At 44.7% G+C, this 9,081-nt stretch overlaps 1 pseudogene; it reads left to right on the top strand.

Annotated features, from left to right (window-relative positions):
• Nucleotides 1–3,823: 3,823 nt before the first annotated feature.
• The window catches only part of LOC130593203 (F-BAR domain only protein 2-like), a 33,853-nt pseudogene continuing 28,595 nt past the window's right edge, over nt 3,824–9,081 (top strand).

Here is a 9,081-nt window from a genome sequence, read left to right as displayed (position 1 = left end):
TGTGAGGGTTTTTTTGTTTTGTTTTTCCCAGTAAATCATGTACTTATTCAGTTTTGAAATACTGTCATTCTAACTCATGATTGATAGCCCAGTGTGGTGGGTTACCTTGGCTGGATGCCAGATAACCACCAAAGGCACTCTTACTGCCCTCCTCAAGTGGACAGGTGAGAGAAAATATAACAAAAGGCTCATGGGTTGGGATAAGGACAGGGAGAGATCACTCACCAATTACCGTCATGGGCAAAGCAGATTCGACTCAGGGAAAATAATTTAATTTATTACCAGTCTAAGTCAGAGCAGGATAATGAGAAATTAAAACAAATCTTAAATACACCTGCCCCCCTCCCCCCCTTCTTCCCGGGCCCAGCTTCACTCCCAGCTTCTCTACCTCCTCCCCCCCATCAGTGCAGGGGCACAGGAAATAGGGGTTGTAGTCAGTTCATCACACACTGTTTCTGCTGCTCCTTTCTCCTCAGGGGAAGAGGACTCCTCACACTCTTTCCCTGTTCCAGCATGGGGTCCCTCCCATGGGAGATAGTCCTCCATGAACTTCTCCAGTGTGATTCCTTTCCACAGACTGCAGTCCTTCTCAAACGGCTCCAGTGTGGGTCCCTCCCACAGGGTGCAGTCCTTCAGGAGCAGACTGCTCCAGGGTCCCCCACAGAGTCACAGGTCCTGCCAGCAAACCTGCTCCAGCATGGGCTCCTCTCTCCACTTTGTCACAGGTCCTGCCAGGAGTCTGCTCCAGTATGAACTCTTCATGAGGTCACGGTTTCCTAGGTCACGCCCTAGGGAGCCCTGTCCTCAGGGGGTCCTGCAGCTGAGCAGAGAGGGTCCCATCTGCGGTGCCAAATTGATTCGGAGAAAACTCCAGGAACAAACTTGCCAACAAAGTTTTCAAGCTGACAAGCAGGTATTCTTTATTGTGGCGCCGGGAGACACAGGAGATCGCTCCTCCTAACATGTGTCCCCGTATTGCTACACAAGCTGCCCTTATATAGTCCCCAGGCATACATACATATTCATGAGGCTACATATGGACTGCATCATTTTCCAGAAAGTTCCCCACATGCGTACAGAATTGTGGTGGTGGTCTCTGAGGGCTGTTTACTTCTTCCAACAATCTTCATTACTTCTGGAAGCATTTGAAGCACATGCAGTAGATGCTAATACCAGCTTAATTGGTTTGTTAGCACCAGAGACATAATAATCCTCCTGTCCTCCTACTTATCTGTTGGTTTAACCATAGCCCATGATGGACACCTGCCATTCCCAGATACTCCTTATCCTTGCATCCTGTTCTTCTAGACTGTTTTTCTTAAAACTACGTCAACTATAACGATTTATCTTGTACAAGAATTCTCAGTATGTTCTCTAGCTGTACTGTGGTTTTTTTTCTATGTATCATGCACCTCAGTAATTTTCCATTGCTGCTGTTACAAAGCCATCAAACTTGACATTACTTAAAACTGATTCTAAAGGTTTATATATTCCATTTTGTAATTTTGTGCCCCCCTTGTCTCAGGGCACATCCACCTGCTCTGGCATGGGGTCCTCCACAGGCTGCAGGTGGATATCTGCTCCACTGTTGACCTCCATGGGCTGCAGGGGAACAGCCTGCCTCACCATGGGCTGTACCACGGGCTGCAGGGGAATGAATCCCTGTTCTGGCAACTGGAGCATCTTCTCCCCTCCTTCTGCACTGACCTTGGGGTTTGCAGAACTGTTTCTCTCACGTATTCTCACTCTCCCCAGTTGCAATTGCTCCAGTGCAGTAACTTTTCCCTTTCTTAAATATATTATCCCAGAGGTGCTACCACCATTGTTGATGGGCTCAGCCTTGGCCAGTGGCCGGTCTGTCTTGGCTCTGTCAGACATAGGTGAAGCTTCTAGCAGCTTCCCACAGAAGCCACCCCTGTAGCACACATCCCCCCTCAAAACCTTGCTATGTAAATCCAGTACACCCAGCTTTGTCATATTCACTGCATGCTCTCTGTCTTAGATGGATTGGTAGCATTCTTTGTATTAGGAATTATGGTTACTATATTTCAATGTATTTTGTTCATAATTTCTAGATGTGTTTTCTCAGTAGAAGTATTTAACAGAAAAATGCTTTCGATTTGACAGAAACTTAGCTGTATAGAAATATTATCAGTGGCAACAGCTCTATACATTCTTTTTAAAATTATTTTTTTTTAACCAGCCTTGGTTTTTAATACAGTGCTGCAAAATTAATGACCTAAGAACTGCAAATGCTAATTATTTGCACAAAATGTCTAATAGCTATTCTTTTGCTGTTTGATTTCAATAGTGATATGCTTCTAATGAATGCTTTTTCTTGTCTCTGTCTGATACTATAAGGGCTCCAAGGTGTTTTTTTTTTTGTCATTCCTCTCTATTTCTCTTCTTTCTGTAATTTAATCTTTCCCCCACCCTCTCTTCTGTACTTTATTATGCTGAGGTAAAGTTTAAGAGAAATGTTTGTATATAGTGGGATTTTGGTGGCCAGTAATCTGAGAATACTATTCTGCTACAAAGAATTATTTTTCCTGCTTATATTTCCTTGCAAATCACTAATTTGCAATTGTATTGAGTACTGTTGTATGACTGAGTTCTGCAGCTGTCAGCTTTTCTTGTCCAATAATTATTTTGCCACCACATTGGCTGTTACTCAAGATAATTTCATGTTATGCTTGCAAATTGGGCATGTCCTTCCATCCATTCTTTGGCAGATGATGAAATATAATCTGGCTTTAGCAAAGATCCAGGGCTCTTAATAGTAGCTTTGTGGAGACAGTAAAGTCAAAAAGCTCCAAATTAACTCTTCCTGGATGTATCACTCAATAGGACTGTTGTGGTTTAACCCCAGCTGGTAACCGAGCACCATGCAGATGCTCGCTCACCCTTCCCTTCCCCCACCCATCCCCTGGTCAGATGGGGAGGAGAATTGGAAGAATCTAAAACCTAGGGGTTGAGATAAAAACAGTTTAATAACTAAAGTACAATATAATGCTAATGATAATTATGATAAGGGAAACAACAAGGGAAAAAATAGAAAACCAAAAGAGGAAAAGGGGAAAAAACAATAATAAACAGCAGTGATGTACAATACAATTGCTTACCACTTGCTGACCCAGCCCGACCTGAGCACACCCTTCCAGGTAACTCTCCCCTGTTTATATACTGGGCATGACATACTGCTGTGGAATATCCCTTTGGCTAGTTTGGGTTAGGTGTCCTGTCTCTGCTTCCTCCCAGCCCCCTGTGCCCCTCCTCACTAATAGAGCATGAGAGACTGAAAAGTCCTTGATCAGGGTAAATGCTACTGAGCAAGGACTAAACCATTGGGTGTGTTATCAGCATTGTTCTCAGACTAAAGCCAAAACAGAGCACTGAACCAGCTACTAGGAAGAAAAATTAACTCTATCACAGCTGAAACCAGGACAGTATCCATATCTAGAGGTTATATTTTTCCTTGACCTGGAACAGAAAAAAAATTTTCTCAGACACTGAGGGCTGAAAAATCCCTTCTATACTATGTGAAACACTTTGTCCCTTTGTATGCTTGTCCACTGGATCTGAATACTTTTCTAAATGCTGTCCTTTCCCAAAGACATTTTATTTAATGTTGAAGGATAAAATGGGTGCCTCTTTTTCTAGAAGAAATATTGTTTTTTATGGCACAATGATGTCATAAGAAAATATAAATCAGCACAGCCACTCTGAAATGGGAAAATATTTTGACTTGCTTTCAACAAGTTGGACTGAAACTTGAATTATGCAATGATATGATTATATTATTTTTATTCTATATTTATACACAATGCAAAAATTAATAGAAGGTGAGGTCAGAAAGAATGAAGAATGGTTGCTTGATATTGACCTTATATGTAACACATGCCATAGGCTTTTACAGAGGTTCTTACAATTAATCTATAACTTCTAAATTGTGGAACATCACATTTTAATGTAGAGTTTTCAAATAATAAAGGATTCATTATTTGCTTCAGTAAAATATTGTGATATTTATGACCACTTTAAAAATTTTTTTAGTTTGCTATTCTGAATTTTGTCAGATTTCATCTTCAGCTAATTATCGTGTTATAGGCTGTGCATGATAGAACTTCGTGTCATCAGACACTTCTCTGCACATAAAGGTCAAGGCCTTTCTTAATCTGTTAAATTAGGCTGTAAGATTGTTTACTATGTGTAAGGCAGGTTTTCCACACCTAGAAAAGCTCTCATGTTTTGTAGGCTTTTCAGTTTACCAATACAGGTTTTTAAAGTGTTGACAACTAAACCAAATACTGTTATAATGGTTTTACACAGGGAAATGCTATACACAGTGTATTCTATTACATACTGCTACACATGTTCATAGAATCATAGAATCCCAGGTTGGAAGTGACCTCAAGGATCATCTGGTCCAACCTTTCTAGGCAAAGCATGACCTAGTCTAGATGTCCCCAGCAGCCTGTCCAGCTGAAACTTAACAGTGTCCAATGTTGGTGAATCCATCACTTCTTTTCTCTAGGCTGAACAAGACCAGCTCTCTCAGCCTTTCTGCATATTGCATGGGGTTGTTGTGGCCCAAATGCAAAACCCAGCACTTTGCTTTGTTGGACCTCATACCACTGACCACAGCTCATGGATCCAGCCTGTCCAGATCCCTCTGCAGAGACTTTCTACCCTCCACCAGATGAATGCTCTTGCCCAACTTGGTGTCATCTGCAAATTTACTGAGGGCGCATTCAGTCCCTTCATCCAGATCATCAGTGAAGATATTAAACAACATTGGCCCTAATACCGAGCTCTGAGGAGCCCTACTAGTGACCAGTCCCCAACTAGATGTGACACCATTTACCACCACTCTTTGGGCTCATCCATCCATCCAGTTTCCAACCCAGTAAAGAATCCACCTATCGAGGCCATGAGCAACCAGTTTCTCCAGTACAGTGCTCTGGGAGACAGAGTCAAATGCTTTACTAAAGTCCAAATAGATGATGTCCACATCCTTTCTCTCATCAGCCAGATGGGTCACCTTATTGTAGAAGATCAGGTTGGTCAAGCAGGACCTGCCTATACTGGGTTCAGCTGTAGCAGTCATTTTTCTCCTTATTGGTAACTGGTGCAGTTCTGTGTTTTCAACTTTAGCCTGAGAACACTGCTGATAAAACTGATGTTTTTAGTTGCTGTTAATTAATGCTTACTCCAATCAAGGACTTTTATTCTCATGCTCTACCAATGAGGAGGGGCCCGGAAGGAGTCAGAGACAGGACACCTGACCCAAAGTAGTCAAAGGGATATTTCATACTACAGCACGTCATGCCTAGTACATAAACTGGGAAGAGTTGCCTGGAAGGCCCAGATCACTGCTTGGATCAGGCTGGGTATTGGTCTGCGGGTGGTGAACAATTGTATTGTTCATCACTTGTGTTTATTGTTTTCCTTTTGCCCTTTTAGTTTTGTATTGTCTCTCCTTGTTATTTCCCTTATCATTATTATTATTGGTGGTGGTAGTAGTAGTGGTTTTGTATTATACCTTAGTTACTGGACTGTTCTTATCTCAGCCCCAAGATAAAAATTTACATTCTTTCGATTCTCCTCCCCATCCCTCTGGGAGTTGGGGGGGAAGAAGGTGGAGAGTGAGAGAGCAGCTGTGTGGTTCTGAGTTACTGGCTGGGCTTAAACCACAACACTGTCCTTCATGAACCTGTGGCTGACTGGGCCCGATCCCCCCGTTTTCCTACATGTCCTGTGTTATCTCACTTAGGATGATCTGTTCCATGACCTTACCTGGCACTGAGGTCAGGCTGACAGGACTGTAGTTTCCTGGGTCCTCCTTCCTGCTCTTTGTGTAGAGAGGCATCACCCTGGCCAACCTCCAATCATAGAATCATAGAATCATAGAATAGTTTGAGTTGGAAGGGACCTTCAAAGTTCATCTAGTCCAACCCTCGGGGACCTTCCCACTATACCAGGACTTCTGATAGATGATGGAGTGTAGCTTTGCAAGCTCCTCTGCCACCTCCTTCAGCACTCTTGGGTGGAACCCATCTGGCCCCATAGGCTTATGTACATCTAAGTGGAGCAGGTCACTAACCATTTCTTCCTGGGTAAGGGGGACTTCAATCAGCTCCCCATCTCTGCCATCCAACTCAGGGAACTGAGTACTCTGAGGATGGCTGGTGGGACTATTAAAGACTGAGGCAAAGGCGACATTAAGTACCTCAGCCTTTTCCCCATCCTCAGTCACTAGGATTCACCCTAGTATCCAGTAGAAGATGGAGGTTCTCCTTGGCCCTCCTTTTATTGTTAATATATTTGTGAATTATTTTTTTTTATGGCAGTGGCCAGATTAAGTTCCATCTGTGCCTTCGTCTTTATTTTCGCTCTCTATAACCTAACAACATCCTTGTACTCCTCATGGGGTGATAGTCCTTCTTACACAGGTGATAGAGTTTATTTCTTTTCCTGAGTTCCAGCAATATCTCCCCGCTCAGCCAGGCTGGTCTCTTCCCTGATGGTTTGATTTTCAGCACATGGGGACCACCTGTTTCTGTGCCTTGAAGATTATATTCTTGAAGAATGTTCAGCCTTCCTGAAAAGCTTTGTCCTTCAATAATGTTTCCCATGGCATTCTCCCAATCAGTGTCCTAAACAGGCCAAAGTAAGCTTTCCGAAAATCTAAGTTGGTGCTTTTGCTGACCTTCTTTCTGACTTCTCCAAGGACTGAAGCTCAATTATTTCATGATCACTTTACCCAAGATGGCCTTCAACCATCACATCACCCACGAGTCCTGTGTTTGTGAGCAGCAAATCTAGGTGGGCATCTCCCCTAGTTGGCTCACTAACCAGCTGGGTCAGGAAGTTATCTTCCACACCCTCTAAGAACCTCCTTAATTGTTTCTTCTCTGCTGTATTGTACTTCCAGCAGACATCTGGTAGGTTGAAGTCCCCCACAAGAAAAAGGTCAAGTGACTGTGAAACTTCTCCCAGTTGTTTGAAGAATGGTTCATCCATAGCTTTATCCTGGTTGGGTGGTCTATAACAGACTCCTACCAGGATATCTGCTTGGTTGGACTTTCTCCTGATCCTCACCCACAAACATTCAGCCTTCTCACTGACAACACTGAGTTCAAGGCAGTCAGTGCAACCCCATTTCCTTGCCTGTCCCTTCTGAACAGCCTGTAGCCATCCATTGCAGCACTCCCATCGTGCACATAGTCCCACTACATTTTTGTGATTGCGATTATGTCATGATTTCCCTGCTGCACAATGGCTTCCAGCTCCTCCTTTTTGTTGCCCATGCTGCAGGCTTTGGCATAGATGCATTTAAGTTGCCCTGTGGATCTGGCCTCCAGCAGTGGCACGCTACCTCACGGCTCATTTCTGGAGAGCCTGGTGTTCTCTCCTTCCCCCTTCAAACCTATTTTAAAGTCCTCTCTATGAGCCCTGATAGCTCCTGGGCTAGGATCCTTTTCCCCCTTTGGGACAGGCATACCCTGTCTGCCACCAGCAGGCCTGGTACCATATAGACCAACCCATGGTCAAAACCCCCAAAATTCTGACACTGCCACCAGCCCCAGAGTCTATGGGGATGGATGGGCTCCACTCAAGGGTACTGAGGTTGCTGGCAGAAGTGTTCAGCAAGGCACTTTCCAGTTCTGACTAACTGGGGAGGTCCTCCATGCCTGGCAAAATCTTGGAGCAGATTCTCCTGGATGGCATGCTAAGGCACATGAAAATCAACGAGGTTCTTGGTGACAGCCAGCATGGCTTCACTAAGGGGAAATCCTGCCTGACCAATTTGGTGGCCATCTATGATGGGGCTACAGAACTGATGGACAGGGGTAGAGCAGTTGATGTCATCTACCTGGACTTGTGCAAAGCATTCGACACTTTCCCACACGACGTCCTTGTCTCTAAATTGGAGAGTCATCAATTTGACAGGTGGACCACTCAGTGGATAAAGAACTGGCTGGATGGCTGCACGCAAAGAGTTGTCGTCAATGGCTCAATGTCCAGCTGGAGACCAGTAACGAGTGGTGTCTGTCAGGGATTGGTGTTGGGACCGGTCTTGTTCAACATCTTTGTCGCTGACATGGACAGTGGGATGGAGTGCGCCCTCAGCAAGGCTGCCAATGACACCAAGCTGTGTGGTTCGGTTGATACCCTGGAGGGAAAGGATGCAATCCAGAGGGACCACGACACGCTTGTGAGGAGGGCGGAGGGCTGATGCCAACCTCATGAAGTTTAACCATGACAAGTGCAAGGTCCTACACCTGGGTCGGAGCAATCCCAGGCACAGCTACAGGTTGGGCAAAGATGAGATTCAGAGCAGCCCTGTGGAGAAGGACTTGGGTTGTTGGTCAATGAGAAAATGAACATGAGCCAGCAGTGTGCACTCGCAGCCCAGAAAGCCAACCATATCCTGGGCTGTATCAAATGGAACGTGACCTTGAAGAAGATGATCCTGCCCCTCTGCTCTGCTCTTGTGAGATCTCACTTGGAGTATTGTGTGCAGTTCTGGTGTCCTCAACATAAAAAGTACATGGAACTGTTGGAACAAGTCCAGAGGAGGGCCAGGAGGATGATCAGGGGACTGGAGCACCTCCTGTATGAAGATAGGCTGAGAAAATTGGGGCTGTTCATCCTGGAGAAGAGAAGGCTGCATGGAGACCTCATAGCAGCCTTCCAGTATCTGAAGGGGGCCTATAGGGATGCTGGGGAGGGACTCTTCATTAGGGACTGTAGTGACAAGACAAGGGGTAATGGGTTCAAATTTAAACAGGGGAAGTTTAGACTGGATATAAGGAGGAAGTTCTTTACTATAAGGGTGGTGAGGCACTGGAATGGGTTGCCCAGGGTTGGTTGTGAATGCTCCATCCCTGGCAGTGTTCAAGGCCAGGTTGGACAGAGTCTTGGGTGGCATCATTTAGTGTGAGGTGTCCCTGACCATGGCAGGTGGTTGGAACTAGATGATCTTAAGGTCCTTTCTAACCCTAATTATTCTATGATTCTGTGACCTGAGTCTTGCCTAAGTGACCCAAATATTGTGTTGTTGGCCTTATTGCCTTG

Source organism: Pezoporus wallicus, unplaced genomic scaffold (genome assembly GCF_028554395.1).
Source record: "Pezoporus wallicus isolate ANWC-B61680 ecotype Strahan unplaced genomic scaffold, APGP_CSIRO_Pwel_v1 contig_6653, whole genome shotgun sequence".
Classification (NCBI taxonomy): Eukaryota; Metazoa; Chordata; class Aves; order Psittaciformes; family Psittacidae; genus Pezoporus; species Pezoporus wallicus.
This window is presented reverse-complemented; position numbering and strand designations above follow the sequence as displayed.